This window comes from Pelophylax lessonae (assembly GCF_965119305.1).
Source record: "Pelophylax lessonae genome assembly, chromosome: 3".
Lineage (NCBI taxonomy): Eukaryota > Metazoa > Chordata > Amphibia > Anura > Ranidae > Pelophylax > Pelophylax lessonae.
The window spans coordinates 542,428,738-542,452,872 of NC_138770.1; positions in this window are offsets into that span (position 1 = coordinate 542,428,738).

Here is a 24,135-nt window from a genome sequence, read left to right on the forward strand (position 1 = left end):
TGTATTTGTTGTAAGAAATGTATTGTGTCTCGCACATGAGATGGTAATGCAACTACAAAAGGTTTTAAGAACGTGTCGACTAATTTACTCGCATTATCTGTCACCGAACCCCTCCCCGAGATAATAGGACGCCCTGGTGGATTAGTGGCGTCCTTGTGTATCTTGGGGAGGGCGTAAAAAGTAGGGGTAACAGGGAAGGCAGTGCGGACATATTCCCAGGTGTGCTTGGGAATGATTGTGTTGAGATACGCCATGTCAACAATCTTGTAGAATTCCAGCTGGTATTTGGTGACAATATCAGCTGGAATTCTCCTATACCACCTAGGGTTCCTCAAAATCTTTAGACACATTGCAACATAGTCGCCATTGTTCATGACGACAACGTTGCCGCCCTTGTCAGCTTGCTTTATCGTGACCGATGAGTTTTGTTTGAGTTTTTGAATCGCTAACTTTTGATTGGAAGTAATATTGGTTTTAACTGGTTTTTTGATATTAAGCTTTTCAATCTCCTTGGTCACGAGTTTGACAAAGGTGGCAACGTGTGGATTGGAAGTTTGGGGGAATTTGTCAGATTTTTTCTTAAGAGACAGATCGTGGCCAATGGGTGTCGACTTGTGTGGGTCAACACCTGCCAATAAGGAAGGCAGGTCTACCCGGTCAATTAAGTCTTCGTTTTCCTCAAGTAATGAAATTAATGTGTCAAGAATTGGGTCTTTTTGGGATTGCGAGGTCTCTATGATCTTGTTACTGTCAAATTGAATTTTAAAGTTCAATTTCCGAGCGAAAAGGTGCAAATCTTTGATGAAATCGAACCTATCCAATTTCATGCTAGGACAGAAACTGAGGCCTTTGGACAAAACCTCAATTTCATCTGGAGATAGGGTGTAATCTGATAAATTGATAACGGATAAATCGGTGCATGCAGGACTGGGAATGGATTGGTTTGTGGATGGAGGTGCCAATGTGGAATTTAGTTGGGAGGGGTTGGAGTGAAAGTGGGGGCTCTCATGTGAATCAACTCTAAAAAAGTTGAGTCCTGTAGGTTTATAGTGGAGGCCAGTGAGGTTGGTGTCGGATTGGAATTGTGCGGGAGTGTCTGTGTATGGGGGTGAGCCATGTTGGGAAGTGTGTCAGGTTGTGATTCAGGTAACGGTGTAGCAGGTTTAAACAAAGATAGATTGGTGCTATGATCGTGTTTGACATTAGATTTTTTAGTGGATTGGGTCAAACTAGTTTCTTCTTGATATGTGCGTTTCATTGTTGTTGATTTTTGTTTCTTTGAATTCTGTGAATTATTAATGGAAGTCCCTTTGGGATGGGCAGTGGGGGGAGGAAGTGAACGTTGATTTGTATTGTTTGCTGGAAACAGCAAAGGTCTGGTGGCATTCCATCTGTATGCCTTTTTGTGGGCAAATGCAGTGGTGTCACGTGCAAACTTCTGCTGTTTCTTGATTAGAATATTTCGATTATACACCTCAAGATGTTCTTTTAATTGTTTTTCTTTGATTGGAAAAAGTTTGTGAGATTTTTGCAGCACTCTAGCCCTTTCCATTGGTGTTTTAGAGCCATTTTAGTGCCTTAAAGTTCGGGTCCCCATTGACTTCAATGGGGTTCGGTGTCCGGGAAAAGTTCGGTAAAAGTCCGGGACACGGACCCGGACTTTTTTTTAAAGTTCGGCCGAACCCGTCGAACACGGACATCTAGGTGTCCGCTCAACCCTATTCATTTTTATTTTTAGGTTTTTTTATGTTATTTTAAGTTATTTCCCTATTCACATTTGTTTGCAGAGCACTTGCCATGCTCTTAAGAAGATTTTGTTGCCATTTGCAGCCCTCTAGCCCTTTCCATGTTTTTTTAGAGCCATTTTAGTGCTCCAAAGTTCGGGTCACCATTGACTTCAATGGGGTTCGGGATCGGGGTAAAGTTAGGGTTAAGTTCGGGTCACGAACCCAGACTTTTTTTTCAAGTTCGGCCGAACCCGCGGAACCTGGACATCCAGGTGTTCGCTCAACTCTATTTGAGATACTTACCAAATTTTCTTTAGTTTTGGAGCAGGATGAGTAGTTTCATCAAATTCTTTGATGAAAGATTCTTCAATCAAATTGTTTTCGAAGTGTAAATATTTAATGATCAGGGAAAATCTGTACTCTGACATGACCGTGCCAAAGAATGGAGTGGCAAGTAATGTATTAGTTGTCCAATACCACTTCTGCAGGGTTTTCCCCACCACTCCCTGAAGTATTATTTGGCCCAGAAATTTCCAAATGTCCTCTTTGGTCACTGGTTCCCACTTTCTGCTTCTTGAAAACTTTGGATGCAGAGTAGTCAATTGTTGCTCTTTGTACCGGTTTGTCTCAGTAACTATTTTTTCAGTAACCTCATCGGTGAGAAATAATTCTAAGTATGCCAAGGGGTTGTCGTGTTCAATGTCTACTTTCATATCAGGTACTCCAGTAAATGGGAATCTTGGAGGTGCTGCCTGATCCGCACCGCAGCCAATAGAGCACCAAGTTCGCACATCACTGAGCTCAGTCGCAGAATCGCCGCTGTCGTCACTTTCAGTGCCCGATGACGAATTTCCCCAGAAATCACTATCGCTCAATTCTGTAAGTAATTCCAATTCACTATCACTGTTTTCTAGCTGGTCTAAAACCACTTTTGACCTAAAGGAACGCTTTTAAGACAGATGCACTTTAACTCCTATTTGTTGTAATCTATATAATCTATATATGCCTTTGCGGAATCTTCTATGCATTCTGTTGCTCAAATATGGTGGCTCCCTATAAAGAATGCACACAATTTACAAAAAAAGACAGTATCACGGGCACATATTTATACTGTATTAAAGTGACACTAAACTTTGGTTTAAAAAATATACATACTATGTATGTATTCTTCACTCAAAAGTGATCTGATTTCCTGTTATGGAGTGGCAATGTTCATTCTCCACTATATGTAGGTGCGTAGCAACCCTCCACTACCGAGATTCACTATGGGATTTGTAGTGTGCACAGAGGAGTGCACATGACCACAACTAACATGCACTGCTTTTTCCACATGAATGGAAGTGAGGGGGGAGGTGGAGGGAGATGAGTTTTTCTGGGGCTTTTGGAGGAAGTTACAAGGAAGCAGAAAAATACAGTAAGAAAGGATTTCATGAAAAATAGATTGCATGGCCATTAAGTGGTGGATGTGTACAGATGATTTTTGGTGAATAAATATATTGTTTAGTACCACTTCAAGCTTTCCAGATATTTGTTTAACACATAATTTACAGATTACATTGAACCATTCACAGTAGTACCTGTCCTCAGTTCTGATATGATATATACAGATATATACAGAGATAAAAAATTCAAAGATCAGAACATACAGACATGCAGGTAGTGACCTGGGTTGGTTTTGAACTCAAGATTCTTGACTCGAAGTACCCTAATCATGCTGCAGTTAGATATGTTTTATTTTTATTTTTTTGGATGATATTTTTTGAAAGATCATAATGCAAGGATAACATTAGTATTTCATTTTAATATTAAAAAATAAAAAATAAAAAAATGTAATTAAATTAAAAGAAATTAAGAAGAAACAAAACATTAGGCTGAATGGACTATTGTTGAAATAACCAATATTCTTTATATATGAGTTTAAAAATGAAAAGGACAATGATCTTGAATCTGTAATAGGAAAGGTACTTATGTATGCAGGACACATGCAGAAAATAAATTACAAACTAAAAAACGAAAAAACTCCTGCAGCCACCAGAGACAAAATCAAAAATGAAAAACAGTAATAGATAACAGCATGTGTTTTAAATACATTGGGTATATACTTAACCCTTCTTGATAAAACTAGTGTACCAGTACAGTAACATAACTTATCCTAAATGCTGTACTGCCATCTGGCCCTAAAGAACTATATTATCCATGGGTGAGAGTTAGGACTCTTTAACTAAACTTTGCTGTTGCTTCACAAGGAAACATTTAATTAGAATAGATGAGTTGGTTTTAACCTAAAGTAACACTAAACTATATCTTTATTGTCCAAAAATATTCTAAACACATCCACTACCTAATGGCCCTGTAATCTATTTTTCGTTAGATGTTTTTTACTGTGTTCTTCTGCCTCCTTTTACCTACTTCTGTTAGATCCTGAATCTATCCTTTTCCACCCTCACTTCCATTTGTTTGGAATAAGCAGTGCACATTAGTTTCAGTCATTCGCACTTGTTGGCAGGTGTAGGGTGTAATGCCCATTTAGTAATGCACTTTCCCTGGTGATAACCTCCAGCACCGGTCACTGCCTGGTTGCTCTTTCATCTCAGTGCATATCAGAGAGACCGCTGGATGGTTTGGCATCAGCCTCCTGTCCCTGTGGGTTCCCATTTATGCACCGACGTGACGCTGGGTGCATTAGAGTCAGCTTGGCGAATCCGGGGCAAACTTCCATCCTATTATGGGATCTACTCTCTGGTAATTTGCTATTCTTATTTTACCACCTGATCTTCTTTTTGCACATCCCTCTTTTCCTCCAGCCAACACTGTGGTGTCAACTTTCCAGGCATAGTGTTTAGTCGGTTGAACCCGACTTCACTCACCCTCTTTCTTTGATACTCACTCACATTGGTTCATCTTCTCATCACTTCATTTTCCTCACATCCAGTCCTGGGGTTACTTTCGATTCCCTTACTCACATTCTATTTTACTTTATTTTACCTTTTAGCCATTCCATCCCCTTCTTCACGTTCCTACTCTCCATCTATACTATGCAAGTAGCATGATGCCTTTTCTATATAGTATATACTTACTCACTATTATTTTTTACTCAATCTATATAGATACATTTTTTATGTGGCTATCCAGCATTATTCTAAACATCTCCACCCACACTCCTTCCTGTGTGTGACGATTTTTGCCCTGCCCGCGGGCCTCATGCGCCCTCAGCTCCCATGGGAGGCATGCGGGTCTATGCCCCCACCTCCAGCACCGGTCACTACCTGAGCCACTGTGTAAGTTTCGGGAATGTGGGGACCATTTCCCTCTTTGCCTCCCCCCCCCCCCCTTCCAGTTTCCATTAACCATCATTTAATGCAATGTTTCTATACGCATATATTTATTATTTTTTATAGACATGGATCATACACCTACTCTGAAGAAGTGGCGAATCTAGTCCACTAAACGCATCAGTCTATGGATGTTATGATGTCATCCAATTACCTTGTTACTAGTGTCCTATTGCTATGCTGGTTTTTTAATCTGATCTGGGGGTTATATATTTGTTTTTACCATTCCAGTTTCACATCATTTACTCAATATGTTTGTATTTTACATCATGTTTACTCCTCTTTGCATGTATCAATAAATTTGGTATTTTTGCCCTACCAGCCTTGTCATGTCATGTCTCTCATTCAAAGTCCAAACCTCTTTTTATTTTCTATTGATATTAGGGATGGAGGCACACGGCAAATCCTACCGTGCGCCTCATTCAAAGTCCTGCCCTTCCCCCTTCTTGCAGCCGAATTAGGGATGGAGAGACATGACTCTGACTGACAGGTCCATATACTTTTGTTTCACTGTGCATTGACCGCATATGATGGCTCATACCCCTTTAGCCCAATACGCTGTGTCAATACAGATTCCCTCCAGACCAGTTAGGTGGTTCTTTGCACTTTAGTTACATGTATTAGCTTTATATATATTTATATATTTATATATCTCAGATACATGCAATAACTGAATACACATTTGCTGGCCGATATTTTGTTTTATTTCACTGCACAGCTTGCTCTGTCATTGCTGGCTGGTTGTTGTGGCTATTCCCTGATGTCCTCTCCGGGAGCTGCGATGGGTGGTGGGTGCCCTCCCCTTCTCCCTACGCTCCTATGAGCACGGGGGATTGGGTGGGTGGGGCCGCCACACATCGGCGTCACGTCCTGCGCCGACGTGTGAAATCATTTTGGCGCCAACACGCAGACGCCTGCTCTTTCATCTCAGTGCATAAGAGAGAGACCGCTGGAAGGTTTGGCATCAGCCTGCCATCCCTGCGGGTCCCTATTAATGCACCGACGTGACGCTGGGTGCATTAGAGTCAGCGGTCCTTGGCGAATCCAGGGCACACTTGCCTCCTATTCTGGGATCTACTTTCTGGTAATTTGCTATTTTTATTTTAGCACCTGATCTTCTTTTTGCACATCCCTCTTTTCCACCAGTCAACACTGTGGTGGCAACTTTCCAGGCATAGTGTTTAGTCGATTGCACCCGACTTCACTCACCCTCTTTCTTTGATACTCACTCACATTGGTTCATCTTCTCATCACTTCATTTTTATCACATCCAGTCCTGAGGTTACTTTTGATTCCCTTACTCACATTCTATTTTACTCACCTTTCAGCCATTCCATCCCCTACTTCACGTTCCTACTCTCCATCTATACTATGCAAGTAGCATGATGCCTTTTCTATATAGAATATACTTACTCACTATTATTTTTACTCATTCTATATAGATACATTTTTTATGTGGCTACCCAGCATTATTCTAATCATCTCCACCCACACTCCTTCCTGGGTGTGACGTTTTTCGCACTGCTCATGGGCCTCATGCACCCTCAGCGGGGTCTATGCCCCCACCTCCAGAACCGGTCACTGCCTGAGCTAGCCTGTAAGTTTCAGGAATGTGGGGACCATTTCCCTCTTTCTCTTCCCCCCCCCCCTTCCAGTTTCCATTAACCATCATTTAATGCAATGTTTCTATAAGCATAAGCACATAGGGTTGGAAATACTGCGCTACCTATAGACATAAGCTGCTTGCACTAATCACCAGACAAAAAAGTGACCGAAACCATAAAAAATATATAAAAATGTGCAGCGCTAAGAACAATAAAGTATACTTGAACATATAAAATGCAACATGTGAAAAGAATACTGTGTATCCGATCATATAATGAATAAAAAGTATATCCAACTGGAATAAAAGTCCCAAGTGAATGGAGTGATAAAGAAAAGTCCAACATGTATAACGTGATCACAGTGTGCAGCAAATCCCAACACCGACAAGGAGTAATTGTATGCGCTCACCAGAAGAGTAGGACTCAGATACCGTATAGCATGTGGGTCATACAAGCTGTTGTAATTTATGGTGGATGCTCCGAATGGATAGGAAGACCTCAGAAGTATCCGTATGGACCAGCAACAGACATGGATAGACAAAATTCCAGCTCCAACGTTGGTAAAGATATAAACCAAAAAGGGACAGACATAGTGTAATATTGCTAAAAATCATTTAATAAAAAACATAGCAAATACACTTACAAACATCCTATGGTAATAAGCACATCAAGGATATATAGCAGGGCTGACTGTAGTGTAATCCTCTTAACGCGTTTCAGCAAAGATGCCTTTCTCAAAAGATGAGATCAGCAAATAAATGAAAGAGCAAAAAAAAGAATGAAAGTGCAAGTAAGCACTTAATCGCATCACTTGCACTTTCATTTTTTTGCTGTTTAGCATTGTCACAGTCACTTTTATGTGTTGATTCATTGCACCTTTTGCACTTTTTTGATGACTTATTCATCACTCCACCAGCACCTTAGCACCTCTGGCTTATTTGCATATTTTGTATAATTTATCACTATATCAGCGTTTTAGCGATATTGATTCGTTTCATTTTTATGATCATTTATTCATCACTCCACCAGCATTTTAGCACCTTTTTGCTTATTTGCATATTCTGGATATTTTATCACCATTATCAGCGATTTAGCGATTTTTATCATCTTCATTGTTATTTTATATTTTATTACTTATATTGTCTATTTATCTTGGATTTCTTTTACACCTTTCATCCACTTTGTGGTCCACTATTTTAGAAATTGAGCGCCGATTTCCCTTTTCTTCTTATATATTTGTTTTTACCATTCCAGTTTCACATCATTTATTCATTATGTTTGTATTTTACATCATGTTTGCTCCTCTTTGCATGTATCAATAAATGTGGTATTTTTGCCCTACCAGCCTTGTCATGTCTCTCATTCAAAGTCCCAACCTCTTTTTAATTTCTATTGATATTAGGGATGGAGGCACATGGAAAATCCCACCGTGCACCTTATTCAAAGTCCCGCCCTTCCCCCTTCTTGCAGCCGAATTAGGGATGGAGAGACATGACTCTGACTGACAGGTCTATATACTTTTGTTTCACTGTGCATTGACCGCATATGATGGCTCATACCCCTTTAGCCCAATACACTGTGTCAATACAGATTCCCTCCGGACCAGTTGGGGGTTCTTTGCACTTTAGTCACATCATTTACTCATTATGTTTGTATTTTACATCATGTTTACTCCTCTTTGCATGTATCAATAAATGTGGTATTTTTGCCCTACCAGCTGTACAAATTATTAGTAAGACCTCACCAGGAATATGCAGTTCAGTTTTGGGCACCAGTTCACAAAAAGGATACCGAGGAACTAGAGAAAGTGCAGAGAAGAGCAACGAAACTGATAAAAGGCATGGAGGAGCTCAGCTATGAGGAAATATTAGAGGAACTGAATGTATTCTCTCTTGAGAAGAGGAGATTAAGGAGGGATATGATCAACAGTTATAAATACATAAGTGGTCCATATAATGAACTTGGTGTTGAGTTATTCACTTTAAAGCGGAGTTCCGGCCTCAAAATCAACATAATCGATTTTGGGCCATCTGCTTGCTCTAGGTCACCTGAAAAACAAATGGATAGTTACGATTTTTTTTTGTTTACTTACCTTATTATTATTGAATTATTATTGAAGAAAATATACTCACCTTTCTTCCACTTCCTCCCTCTGTGGCCGCGACCCGCGCCGTCACTTCCTCCTTGCATTGATTCCTGAGAGCTGAACGTCATCGCTCCCAGGAATCAATGCGCCTGCACCGGCCCCGCCTCATTACCTGCTAAACAGCTTCTGGGCATGCCCAGAAGATGTGGAGGGATGACGCGCCTGTACCTGAAGTGACGAGCGGGGCCGGTGCAGGCGCATTCTGGGAGAAGAGGACACGGAAGAGGATGCAGAAGAGGACGCGCTGTCTTCAGCTGCCCACATCCGAGATGGCAGCGCTGGAGAAGAAATTTTCAAGGTAAGTATTTCTTCTAAAAGATAAGTGCGACCCTGGACAGTACAGAGGCTATCCATTGTGGAATGTACTAGCCCTGACTGTCCCGGGGGTATTTTTAGCTAAATTTCACCCCCGAGGTCGGAACTCCGCTTTAAGGTCATCACAGAGCACAAGGGGACAATCTTTACAGGAAAAGAGGTTTAATCTCCAAATACAGAATAATAAGAGCTGTGAAAATGAAATATGGAATAGACTCCCTCATGAGCTGGTTCTATCCAGCTCAGTAGATTGCTTTATAAAAGGCCTGGACTCTTTTCTAAATGTACATAATATAACTGGATACTAACATTTATAGGTAAAGTTGATCCAGGGAATATCCGATTGTCTCTTTGGGAGCTGTGGGTATAGGATTGTGCATATATTTTTTTCCTTTTATTAGTAGATGGACTTGTCTCTTTTTTCAACCAGACTATGTAAGTATATAAATTTCTTCACAAATTTTGTCCAAAATGTATTCTGCTACATGTCTTTGATTTTAAAAAAATAAAAGAAAAAAATAAGTGTATATTGGTTTGCGTGAAAGTTACAGCATCTACAAACTATAGTATATATGTTGGAATTTTTTGTTTAAACTACTAATGATGGGGATTAGTGACTTATAATGGGACTGTAATAGTGCGGTGGGCAATCTGACACTAACTGATGCTGGGGGGAACTGACTAACTGCCACTGACATCACCAGTGACAATAATACAGTGATCAGTCATTGTAATATACACTTTCATTGTACTGACAGTACTGGGAAGGGGTTAACATTTAGGGTGTCAAGGGGTGAAATGTGTCCCTAGGGGGTGCTTTCTAACTGTGGGGGGATGGGGGGTGTGGGGGAATGGGTCCCCAGGGTCACCCAAACCAGTATGCTCAATGGGAAATTTCCTCTCTATTCCTGTTGACAACCCATACACGCTGACAACCCAAAGTGTGGGATTTTCTTTCACTCTCAGCGATAATGGTAAACAGGAAAAATAGAGAGGGTGAATCTCCCTAACAGGGGTACAGACATCAATTGAAACCCAACAGGTGTTCTATTCCCTCTCCACTCTATCCAAAACAAAAAAAAAGTTTTGCCTTGAGTTATACTTAAAGAACAATAGAGAAAAGTCAGGTCACAATGCTTAGCCTAATTTCTACAACTCTCAGGACTGGATAGACAGAAATACAAATCCTTTGGCAAATGAAATATTTCCAATGTGTGTATTTCAATGGTATTTTTAGCTGTTTGTCCAGAGATGTCGTCCATTTAATTCCAACACAACAATGAATATAACTGGAAATACTTTTATGTATCTTTTCTTTTTATGCTCCTTTTATTTAAATTATACACTGTTTCTTAAGAGAATGAAAGAAAGTCATAGATTAGAGGAATTGCAATTCGCTATGCACTAAAGACATTCTAACAAGGTGACAAGTCTATCATTTTTTTTTTTTAACAATGAATTACTTTTTACAAAAGAGCAGATTGTAATGTTCTAGCTGCACACTTAGCCTTCACCATTTCTTCTGTCCCTCAAAAAACTCGATATACAGAAAAACTGATGATACGAAAAGTGCTTGACAGCTGGCCCTGACAGGGCAATGCAACGAAGCTCATAGTAATGTACAGACTAGTTTTTATTCACTAGAACAGCTGAGCTACAGCAATGGAATGTAGAAAGAGGGTCAGGGAAATCTCAGAGGTGTTGAGTAACCTCATATTAGATTCATAGTTATGCAGATTTTTCATTGTCATATAAAATGATTTGCACAATAAAGACAGTGGCTGATGGTGTATTCAATGCATTATAAGAATGGATTATAGCAGTTTTTTTTATAGCTGGCCTCCTATGTAAAGACAGTTCAAAGGCTATATAGGAAGGCTATCCTGAAGAATGGGTAGAAGAAAAAAGGTTTTGTTACTCCAGTTTGTTACCCCCAGCAAGGCCAAACCCCAGGTTAGATTGCACTTTTTGAAAGACTGTATTATCAGTGAGATATTCTTTATAAAAGAGAGAAAATGTAGGGGGGGGGGGATTTGAAGATGTACCAGCCAAAAAAAACAGGTTAATTTTGTATGTACTGTAATGAATCAATCAATGGGAAAAAGAGAAGTGAAAATTCAGCTTGGGTGAGCCCCACAGAATATTGTCCTGTTTGACTGAGTGGGTCACACATGGCTAAAGCCAACTATGCAATCATCTCCCATTTTTACATTGTAGAGCTGACACCTCTGATAGGAAAGCAGTCTGCTGGCATCACACATAGCCAATTCTCATAAATTAAGCATTTTTTACTGATGACAAACTTGTCTATAGTTAGCAATAATCAAGTAGTATAGCTGAGTAAAGCATGGAAGGCTTTTGGATCACAACCGTGGAGTTAGAGTAGGTCAAGCCAGAGTGTAATGAGAGCAGGAGTTAACCTATATATCAATTTAATGGCTTGGCTCTTACAATTTGTCTTTAAAGTATTAGGAAGCTTTCCCACACATTGTTCCCATATCATGTATCATGTCCAACTTGTCGCTACAAAGGAAGAGAGTTACACAAAAAAGATCCAGTTGGCTTGCTCCTATTGACTCCAATGTATTTGAGACAGTAAATTACAGAACAAGGCTGAAGCCTGTGCTGGTATGGACCCTGCCCATGTCAGTAATTATAATTCCTGTTTATCACCCTCTGGTGATACTTGTAAAAATGGTTTACTCTCATCTATATTGGGCCACCCAGGGGTTATTCCAGGACAGATTGACAAACTGTATCAACCTTGGATAGCTAACAACTTAACTAGAGCAAGAGACTTTCTGGTTGGTAATGGGTAGTGTGACCTCACTGCCCTCTCTGAGTTATGCAAGGTCCCTCTCTCTAGACCGTTGGCGGAAGCAACAATTGTGCTTCTTTTTGCACTCTCTCCCCTTGCCCCTTTCCCTAGAGACTTAACACCTTTTGAACAGGTTTGTACTTCCAATGGTTCGATACTTAGGGTTTTATCTCTTTCTTATAGAGAACTGCTGAGTGCTTATTGCTGAGGAGACCCAGGCTTTCTGTGGAAATTGGAAACTGACTTGGGATTCACATTTTTGGAGAGAAACAAAAGGAACAAATTTTGGTCTTTGCACATAAGGCATCGAATTGTAGTAAATACCAAGAATTTTCTTATACGATTGTCACCAGATGGTACAGAATGCCGGCAATCTTAGCCAAAATTTTTCCTAGGCAATCAGCAACCTGCTGGCACTGTGGTACATGTTGTGGCACCCTCTTGCATGTCTTCTGTGATTGCCCAGTTTTGCATAACTTCTGGAATTGGGTCCTGGAGATCATACAACAAACCATAGGTTTCTCCCTGAAGAATAACGCAGCAGTCCTTGTTCTCCACCTCACCTCCTATGTAGAGCAAATAGTACAAGAAATTCATGCTTTTACAGCTGTTAAATGCGGCTAAGGCCTTCATGCCCAGTACATGGAAAAGTACTTCACCTCCCACTGCAAGGCAGTGGTTTGCCAGGGTAAATTATATTCAACAAATGAAGGATCTCACAGCAGCCATTAGAGGCTGAACACCAGCATTTAATAAGAAATGGTTGTATTGGAATGACTTTAAATACTCCTCCAATTACAACCAATGGCTTTGAGTAACTCCCCTTCTCTCGGGTGGATGGGAGTCTGCCAGCTCCTCTATGTTGTTATATCAGATCGGAGGCAGAGGGTCTAGTGGAAGGATATTCCTTACCTTGATCTCACTTGTTTGTAGAAAATACTGGTTCTTCTATCCCCCCTACCCTTCGCCTCACCCTCCATCTCAACCATCTAAACCCTTTTTTTTCTCACCCTTTCTTTCCTCTGCTTTTCATTCATGTTTCTCATGGGATGAGCTCTCCCCCATAATCTGCAGACCGGGTCACCTTTTCCTTTCCCCACCCTAATCCCCTTTTGTCTGTGGAAACTCTGGGGAACTTCCTCAGATGTACAACTCCCTATATACAATTTTGAAAATTTGGATGACATCACAACATTTGAATCATGATCTTTTACATCTATTCAGCAGTAACATTTCTCTGTATGTGTAAACTACCATGTGATGTACATGACAGTGGGCAGTTTTTTTTCCCCTTGTATCCATTGATTATATTATGTTCATGTCCATTTGATAACACATTTGTTCTTTCTGATGAAAATTACTTATACAATATCTTCCTCATGATGTATGTGATTCAGCTCATTCCTCAATAAAGAATGTTAAAAACAAAAAAAAAAAAAAAATTCCTGTACACAGTATCTCCAATGAGAAAAAGTTTTGTTGCATGCTATGACTTGACATATTCACAGATGTACACTTGTGAACACTTGGACCTCTGTTCCCACACACAGGAGCTCTGAGCTCGGCGCATCCACAGGACTTTATTTTGAGAGGTAAGCCTCAGGTGTAGTTTTGTGACAGGACTACTAGAACCTTGTTTTCTGCACACAGGAGCTCTGATGAGAACACGTTTTGTTGCATACTATGAGTTGGGAGTATGTATGAGACTTGGTTCTGAAAGGTCAGCTTCAGGTGTAGGCTAGTGATAAGAAAGCTAGGACCTTAACTCCTGCACACAGGAGCTTTGAGGAGAACAAGCTTTGTTGCACACTATGAATTGATGGGACTTTATTCTGAGATTTGTTATGTTGCTAATTTTGTTTCATTGATTCATTTCAGAGTTTGTTTAGTTTAGTTTTTTTTTTGTTTCATTTATAAATGTTCTGACAAATTCCAAACTTTCAGAATGTTTCAGTTTTGGATCAGTTGAAAAATGATCGACTGATTCAAATTCTGTGTGAAGAATAGCTGGTTGTTAACCACTTGCCGACCGCCGCACGACTATCTACGTCGGCGGTCAGCCCCTCACAGGCAAACTGACGTAGGTCTACGTTGCTTGCTTGTGAGGGTCTAGGGAGCGAGCGCGTGCCCCCGGAGGCGCGCTCCCGCTCCCGCATGGTCACGGACCCCCCCGCGCGTGTGACCGGCGGACCCGATGTCCGCCGGTCACTCTGCGATCGGCGGGGGAGAGGGAGAAAGTCAGGCGGCTTGTGTAAACAAGCTGCCTGTCATTCTCCCCTCTGTATGATTGATGATCATACGGTTCTACTATGTAGAACCGTTGATCACCGTTCATACAGCTGAAGCCACAGCCAATCACAGTAGAAAGCACGCCCCTAGGGACACACATAGCCCCTCCCTTTCAAAAAAAGTTAACCCCTTCACTGCCAGTGTATTTTTACAGTAACAGTGCATATGTATAGCACTGATTACTGTAGAAATGTCACTGGTAACCCCAAAAATGTCAGTCAAGGGTCCGATCTGTCCGCCGCAATGTCGCAGTACTGCAAAAAAAATCGCAGATCGCCGCCATTATGCGTTAAAAAAAAAACAACAAAAATTACAAAAATCTTTCCCTTTGTTAGTAAACGCGATAACTTTTGCGCAAACCAATCAAAATACGCTTTTTGCGATTTTTTTTACCAAACATAGGTAGCATAAAACAAATTGGCCGAAAATTTTTAAAAATTTTGATTTTTACATTTTTTTGGGGGGGAATTTCAAATAAAAAATGTGAAAAATATTGCTATTTTTGCAAAATTTACGCTCTTTTTTTGTTTATAGCGCATGATCAAAAAATCGCACAGGTGATCAAATACCACCAAAAGAAAGCTCTGTTTGTGGGAAAAAAAGGACGCCAAATTCGTTTAGGTACAGCGTCGCACGACCACGCAATTGTCCGTTAAAGTCACGCAGTGCCGAATCGCAAAATACCCCCTGGTCGTTTAGCAGCCAAATCCTCCGGGGCTTAAGTGGTTAAGGAGTGGGCAGGGAAGCTGGCTTAACAACCGATGACTCCTTCCCCGCTAACAGCTGAAATGTAAACCAAAGAATTCTGGCAATGAAAAGTACAGAAATAAAACAGCTTGTCCCCCCCCCCCCCAATCCATACCAGGCCCTTATTTGAGCATGCAGCCCGGCAGGGCTGGATAGGGAGGGATAAACAAGCGCCCCCCCAAACCATACCAGGCCACATGCCCTCACCATGGGAGGGGTGCTTTGGGGCGGGGGCTATTGATAGGGCCTCTTCCCTACAACCATGGCAGGTGGTTGTGGGGGTCTGCTGGTGGGGGGCTTAGCAGAATCTGGAAGCCCCCTTTAACAAGGGGGTCCTCAGATCCTTGCCCCCCCATGTGAATGAGTATGGCCTATTCATTCTTTAACCGAAAAAGTGTAAAAAGAAAATAAAAACACAACCGTTTTATTAAAGTCCTTTAATAAAAAGCAAAAACAAAAAAAATAAATAAATAAATGTCCGTGAAGTGGATCCTATGTCAATCATGATGCCCACCACTAAAAGAAAACTATTTTGCACCAGATGAAGGCCCCGCCATCTGACAGTTCTTAAATATCTAAGGGGCAGAGCCGAAGGATGACAAAGGTTTTTTTTTGCACCCCAAAGCACCCCTTAATGCTGTTGAGGGCATGTGGCCTAGTATAGTTCAGGTGGGGGGACGCTTGCTCCTTCTTCACTTTCTCTGGCCTGCCGGGCTGCATGCTCGGATAAGGGTCTGCTATGGATTTTTGTGGTGTGGGGTTCCCCTTAAAATTTATACCATACTTGAAGGGTCTGGTATGGATTGGGGGACCGCACGCTGTTATTTTTTTTCTGCATTTTTCATTGATGGCATTCTTTTGTTTATAAATATTACAGTGCAAAAATATTAAAGTGCATGAAAAGTGTCCCATTGATGGGTAATGAAATACAATAAAACGATTGGAATAAATTTAAAAAAAGTTCATATTAATGTTCATTGGAAAGTGTCCCAGTGCAATGATAAATCGTAAAAGATCACACGTGCAGCTGCATCCTCCACCGTGTATAAGTGAATATCAAACTCATCAGAGCCAAATGTTGTCTATGTTATAGGACAGCAATAAGGGTATGTGTCAATAAACCTCAGGAACTTTGGAAGCCTGGGTTACTGATGATATCCAGCTACAAGAACACCCTCCAGCAGAGTTGACAGCTCAGCACATCACATGAGAAAGTTCAAATAAAAAGAAGAGGCTCCTGGTGTAGTACGAAATAAAAGTTGCAATTTTAATAAAACAAAGCTTTAACAACGCGTCATCAGGAGCTACACGTTGGACGCGAAACAGCCGTAGAGCTATTACCTCAACACTTAAGGTCCAGCCATCACTCCATGTTTGAAGTGGTGGCTCTTGAAGTGAGTCTTTCATACCATTATTGTTTTTTATTATATGTACACTGTACTGGCTTGTCAGTGTTACAGCTTTGTTTTATTAAAATTGCAACTTTTATTTTGTACTACACCATGAGCCCACCATGAGCCTATTCTTTTTATTTGAACTCTCTCATGTGATCTGCTGAGCTGTCAACTCTGCTGGAGGGTGTTCTTGTAGCTGGATGTCATCGGTAACCCAGGCTTCCAAAGATCATGAGGTTTATTGACAGATACCCTATTGCTGTCCTATAACATAGACAGCATTTAGCTCTGGTGAGTTTGATATTCACTTATACGGTGGAGGATACAGCTGCACGTGTGATCTTTGACAATTTATCATTGCACTGGGACACTTCCAATGAACATTTATATAAACTTTTTTATAATTTATTCCAATCGTTTTATTGTATTTCATTACCCATCAATGGGACACTTTATACATTTAATGCACTTTAATATGTTTGCACTGTATTATATTTGAGCGCTGCAATTTTTTGCACATTTGATGTTTTAGTGTATGTATATTTTGCACTTTTTTGCTAGCAGCTTTTTCACTCATATTATAAGCGCTGATTCACATTTTTTTGTTATTCTTTTGTTTATATCATGGCTTTCAGGTGACAGCTGATGAGTCATCGGTTGCTAAGGACCTAGCAGCAGGCTTCCCTACCCACTGATTAACAACCAGCTACTCTTTACACGGAATCCTAATTTGAATCGCTCCAAAAATTTGGACTTCATTAGAAAACTAATATACAAAATGAAACTAAACAAATATCAACAAAATTTGTTACTATTTCATTTACAGATTCAGACGCATCCGAATCTCCGTATAACCAAAAAGTAACCTGAATTTATATTCAGAGTGAAATAAATTGCACATGTCTAGCCTCAGGTGTAGCCTTGTGATAGGATCACTAGGGCCTCAATTCCTGCACACAGAAATTCTGATGAGAGCAAGTTTTGTTGCATGCTATGAGTTGACCTATCTACAGGCCTTGGTTCTGAAAGATTAGCCTCAAGTGCTCTCTAATGGGCCATACACACTATAAGATTTTCTGAAGACTTTTTCCTTTAGATTTACCAAAACCAGATAATATGAGGTCAAACCTAAACACTTTCAATTTGTATGCAATCTGGCAGGCCCTTGCACTACATAGAAAAGGTAAATCTGAAGGAAAAAGTCTTCAGAAAATCTTATAGTGTGTATGGCCCTTAAGGCTTGGTTCACATTGGTGCGATGTGATGTAAGACATTGGATGTGATTCGCACAGCACTGCTGTCCAAATTACACGTGATGTCTGTGCAATGCGAATTCAGCCATACAGATTGTATGGCTGAACTTGCATCGCATTCGGACCAAACTCGAGCAGGACCCTTTTTTGGTCCGCACCAGAATCAGATCGCATTGGGAGTGGGGTGCGATTTTGGAACCCGCAGTGGATTTGCAGGGTTTCTGGCATCGCACCAATGTGTACCGAGCCTCAAGATAGGAATACTAGGACTTTAAGGTCTATATGTTCCATAAATGTAGGACTTTTACTGCCTGTTTTATGTGTACATTCATACAAATAATGATTCTGCTGACCTGAGAGAAAAGTAAGTTTCTTAGACAGGAACTAGATTACAAAACATCTACTACAATAAGATGAGATTGGGGAAAAGGCCTAATGAAAAGGAATTAGTAGTCCTTTGGAGCACATCACAGATGGGTCAGGGAGTCAGTGGACTGGATTATGGTGGGGCAGAAGAGACAGGAGCACAGTAGGTGAGATAGAAGACAGTCAGAAGAAAATAACTGGGGGAGCTGGAGGCCACAGTGGAGTGAAACAGAACATTATGGCTCTTACAGGATGGAAAACAGTAGCTCACAAAGGCAAGTAGCGCAGAAGGAAAAATGGAACACTGAGGAAAAGTGCAATAAGATGAGTAATGGATGCACCCTGGGGATACAAAACTGAATGCATGCTTGAATCCTTCAATACCCCCTGACAGGGAACAGGAAGTCCAGATCTCTTTTATATTATGGATTATTATAATTAATAATATTATAAATGGTAAAGTTTTCTTTTTTTTTTTTTTTTTTTTAATCATAGAAGACTCAAATTATGCATTCAGCAGATTAAAAAAAATCATTTGATTACCCTCACCATCCAATAATAATAAAATGAATTTACAACAGGTTTGGACAAAACCTAAAATCTCAAGTGCGCTTTCCCAAGAGGGGAAAGTACTTGCATGTGAAGGAAAAACAAATTAACTTGGGCTAATTCATTTTCCATTGCCACTAGGCATTGCTGAAAAACTATGTGAAGAGAGATGAAAGTGATAGAGTTTGAAAGGAAAGCATAAATGTTTAGAGCCTTACTGAGCACAGTGACCCTCTCCTTACCACAACAGCTCCAGTGTCTAAACAGTGTTCAGGAACAGATTAAAAAGTGGACTTAAGCTATAACTAATTTTAGCTTATTTTTATGTGGCTTTCCAATTATATTTAAATGATTATTTGCTTAACAAAATATCAGACATACTAAAATGTACCAGAGATGTTTCTATGCGGCTTTTTAAATAATAAAACCTATAAAAAAGCAACACATATATTTTTGAATGTTTATTTGCTAATCAGCTATGTAATTAATATATAAAATGCCTATGATCCTGTAAGTAGCTGTTATCAGTAAAGATGGGCAAACTAATTTGTGCATAATGGGATTAAGTCTGACTGAACAAGATTCTGATTCATCTGATGTGGATAATCGCAAACTTGTTGCTTTGCATCTTGGTGTTAAAAAGCTATAGAAGGCAACACATTTGTCCATTATTTGTTAATACTATGCAGCAAACAGTGAAGCTGTGCTAAAATCACAATATCCTCTTAATTGACCTTAAACCGAACCTAGCATCTGGCATATTTATTTAATGTATGATATGTACATGCAGTCGAAAACTACATTCACACAGGCGCATATCTTCACATAGTTTGCTGAGTTCAGAAGCGGCTAAACTGGCTGATTTTGACCCAAAGCACACAGCAAAAATGACCACACAGTGGTTGAAGGAGAAAAAGGTGAATGTCCTTGCATAGCTTAGTCAGAGCCCAGACTTAAACCCCATTGAAAATCTGTAGAATGACTTGAAAACTGCAGTCCACAAATGGTCACCATCAAATTTAACTGAACTTGAGCAGTTCTGCAAAGAAGAGTAGGCAAATATTGCAAAGTCTAGATGTGCAAAGTTAGTAGAGACATATCCCAACAGACTAAAGGCTGTAATTAAAACAAAAGGTGGTTCAACAAAATACTGATACAAGGAGGGTGATCCTTTTTCCAACTCAGAAAGAAGGGGGGAGTGGTGGGACTTTATATGAGGCGCACGGTGGTATTTTCCGTGCGTCTCCATCCCTAATATTTGTTGCAAAGAAAAAGAGGTTGGGACTTAACATGAGAGACATAAATAGGACGGCAGGGAAAATGTCAGCAGCATTTATTGATACATGTAAATAAAACATACATGGCAGATCAAAAATGATAACATCAAATAATACAATACAGATGAACACTCCCCAAATACAATGAATGATGTCCGACAAAGCTAATTTCCAATAATATAGAGTAATAAACATATGCAGGATATAACAGAACTTGAAGTTCCAAGTAATGGAGTAATTCAATATTTTACAAACATCATTGACTCAACGTGTTTCGTGGACCCAAATCGCCACTTCATCAGGAGTAGATGTGTGTATTTTAGTAATATAGCGGCATGCAGAATGGCATGGAGACTGGAACTAGCCCCAAATGCCTCCCACGGGAGCTGAGGGCACATAGGCAGGTAAGCCAGGTGGAACATGTCGCACACATGGCACATGTGGGCTTGGACTGAGATAGGCAGTTTCAAAGATTCATGACCATCGCTCACAAAGATCAGTGGCTTAGTCAGAGCCCAGACTTAAACCCCATTGAAAATCTGTGGAATGACTTGAAGACTGTAGTCCACAAATGGTCCCCATCAAATTTAACTGAACTTGAGCAGTTCTGCAAAGAAGAGTAGGCAAATATTGCAAATTCTAGATGTGCAAAGTTAGTAGAGACATATCTGAACAGACTAAAGGCTGTAATTAAAACAAAAGGTGGTTCAACAAAATACTGATACAAGGAGGGTGATCCTTTTTCCAAATCAGTGATTCAGTTTTTTTTTTTTTTTGTTTTATGTTGTTCTGGCATGTTAATGTTATATCTTTCACCTGGATGTTATAAGTTGCACTAAGTAAATACAACTGGATAAAAAAAAAAAACAGTGTCGGTCTTCATTTCAGGCTGCAAAGCACCAAAATGTGATTATTTTAAAGGGAGGTGATTCTTTTCTATACCCACTATAGACTTGTAAAATTACTGAAAGGTTCACTAAACTCTGAGTGATCTACTTCAGCAAGAATTCACAGCTTTCTAAAAGGTATAGTGAGGGGTCCTGTTTCTTAAAATCTGCTTGCTGTACACTGATCAAATTCAAGGCAGGTTTGAATCTTATTGCGGCTTTGAGAAAAGTCTTGGCATTGGCACTTTGGTAAACTAGGCTTTCTGTCTGTTGAAGACAGCAAGTTCCCAGCAGTGGGAACATTTTGGAATACATCTCCAGTATTACAAACAGCAAAAGGGTATTCCACATCACCAACTTAGGAAACATGCGCATGGCAGTTTAGTCGTGACCGAGGCACCCACCAGAAAGAATCAGTAGATTTTTGCCAGCCATTGTAAACGATTCCTGCACATACTGTGTGCGAACAGCTGCAGCTGTCAGGTTTGTACTCTGTGCCAATCAATGCTCAGCACTGCCACTTTTCACATGTAACCACTCCTCTAAAATGAATGTTTTTTTTTTTTAAATGTTGTGCATTTTCTAATGCAATACTAAAAAGGCAGAAAAATAATAGCTCATGAGGAAAGAAGGGAAAATAGTTATTTTGGACATATTATAGTTAAGTGTTAATAAGAGGTTTATAAGGAACACATTTTATTTAAAAATAAAAAATAAAAAAAATGTTAACATATAAATTGTTTAACTGGAATGCAGACCAAAGCTCATCCCTTTGATCTGAAGATGAATGAAACAATAATGTTAGTTTGTATCTCTGAATCTCACTACCGAACACTGTTTGCAAACCCGATCAATAGGTCCATTCCTAACAACAGCAGTTAGAGCCGGCTGCTGTATTTTCACAGCAAGTCCCAGCTTTCATTTTTACTCCCTGATTGGATGTTAAAAGCCATGGCGGGAGGGGGGGGGGCAATAGAAGAATGGGGGGGGCAAGAATGTGGCAGTGTGTGCGATATGTTTGTTGTGTGTACTTTGTCCAATTTTGGGGGGTTAAGTAGTATGCCTAAGGTTAACTCCGTTTAATGCATATTGGCACTAAAGACTCAGTTCTCACCCCCAAAACCTGCACTATCACTGCCTCTGCCAAGGTAACACTACACATTTCACTGTCTGCAGTTCTGTTTTTGGTCATCATTATAATTCACATTTTTATGATTTATTACTGAATATAATTTAATTGTATAGAGCAAGAGCGTTGTGAAAGAATGATTTGCTCTAAATGTCAACTACTCCAGGTATTCCATATTTACTTAATAATTATCATCTCAACTCATTGCTAATTATGCTAATGTAACCTGAGCTGTAGATATAATAATATTTAGTAGGGGTTCTCTAATACCAGAAATATATTTCAAGGACTCCTCCATTGTAAAAAGGACGCAAAAGGCTGCCCTGTCCTTGCAAAGTACAATAAGTACATACAAATTTCCCCAACGTTTTTTAAAGCTCAGCTGTGCCCTTATGAAAATAAATTACCTAAGGACCCCCACACCATACCCCTTAGGCATTAGAATACAAAACCAGGCTTTAAATGTAGCATGATGTCCCCCTACACTACCAGACTTCACATAGGTAAATACAACTGGAAACCTTTGTGAATTTTGGGTAAAAGTTGTGTGGCTCTTTTATTTATAAAAAGACCCAAAAGTATACATTTATTGAAAGCAATTTGAATAAGGTAATTGAGTGGCTAATGCTGATATCTGCTTGACTTCACAGTATTACTCAACATAGCTGCCATCCAGATCGGCCCTTCCTAAGCCTGACTTTGGAGACTTTGGAGTGCCTATCTGGAACCAAAGTGTGGGACTAGCCTGGAAAATGACTGTTTGAGCACTGGACTCAATTGGACCGGGAGTCCTTTTTTAAAAATTGATGCTTTTTCTGGTTCCAAAACCAAAAGGTTTAACACTTAGGGGTTGAGCACCGATATCATCTGCTATGCAGGTTGTTGCCCATTCCGCGTTGAGCAAAGACCATTGCAAGTGACACATGGAATTCTCCTCAATTTGACTCTGCTGCCTGCGTTCAGTGACTTGGTCACCTTCGGCTGCCTCACTTTCTCCTGCTACGCAGCAGCCAGGTTTTTAAGTGTTCAAAGTCTAACCCTGTGTCTTGTACTATGTTGGCCCTGGCTTTTCGTGCAACATGCCTGGACACATGGGGAACAGATCTGATATCCTCCTAGCCCAGCAATTAAAACTGTATTAAACTAAAAAAAAAAAAACATTTATTATATTGAAGCTGACCAATTTGTAGACGCGATGGTTGGTTTTCCTTTTTTTTAGGCTGCAATTTGGCTAGTGTTTGGCTTAAAATTGTTACTGTATCTATATCTTCTAATACATCTAACACTCTCCTTCATCCGGACTGACAATGCTGCTGTCCAAAGGTGCCCCTGTGCGTCTTCATCCAGATTGGGGGCACTCTAATACAGGAGGTGTGTTACTGGACAGATCACAGGGGAAAACAGAAGGAATAAAGTATGAAAAAGAAAAAAAAATGCAGCCACCACATCTAAGGATTGGTAAGCTGCAATATATTATATATTTGGTTTGAGGCTTATTCTCACTTTAACTTATATTCAGTGAGTTTGTTCAAGTTTCTTATTTAAACTTAAGCCCAAATGAAGGGGGAGTGTTTTCTTCCCCCAAAACAGGTTGGATGTTTTTAATGCAAACCAACAAATTACTTTGAACTCATATCTTTAAGTCAGGGGCTCCTTCCATTGGTGCATGTTTCCCTCTTTGGATCATGCAGTATACCATCTTATGAAAGCTTTAAGCATTCCAGCCATCCCAATGGAGAATGCACCTATTTTTAAGGATCCCATCAACAAATGATTGGAAGCCCTTTTTTGAACTTTGTTCTCTTTGGCAGGCCCTGCAATGCAATCTGTCTGGATGGAACCTTAGTCTGCTAAACTATAGCTGGCTGTGGCTGGATTAAAGCTACAAGAAGGAATCTGCTCACAATGGCAGTTGCTCCCTCAATTCTAAAGCATTTGGGGCTGATGTCTGTAAATTTGAACTACAGTATAGATAGGTTGTTAGAAGCATCCAATATTGTATGCTGTAAGAGTCTTCCTTCAGTGAACATGAGGAGGGCTCTTTGGCAAAAAGTTGGGCTACAAAACCAGCATGCAATAGCAACTTGCCCAGTGAGGGACAACGCATCTTTGAAGCTACCCTGGACACCTTCATCAAAGATGTCACCAGGGGCAAAAGTACATACCTCTCCTAGCATAAGAAGCCTATGGCTTAATCTCAGACGGCTTACTCATCCTCAGAGGTCAAGACGAGTTCCTTTCGTTACTTCCTCAACCTTCAAAGCCAGGGTCAAGCCTGGCTCCCAATCCACTCACAAATACT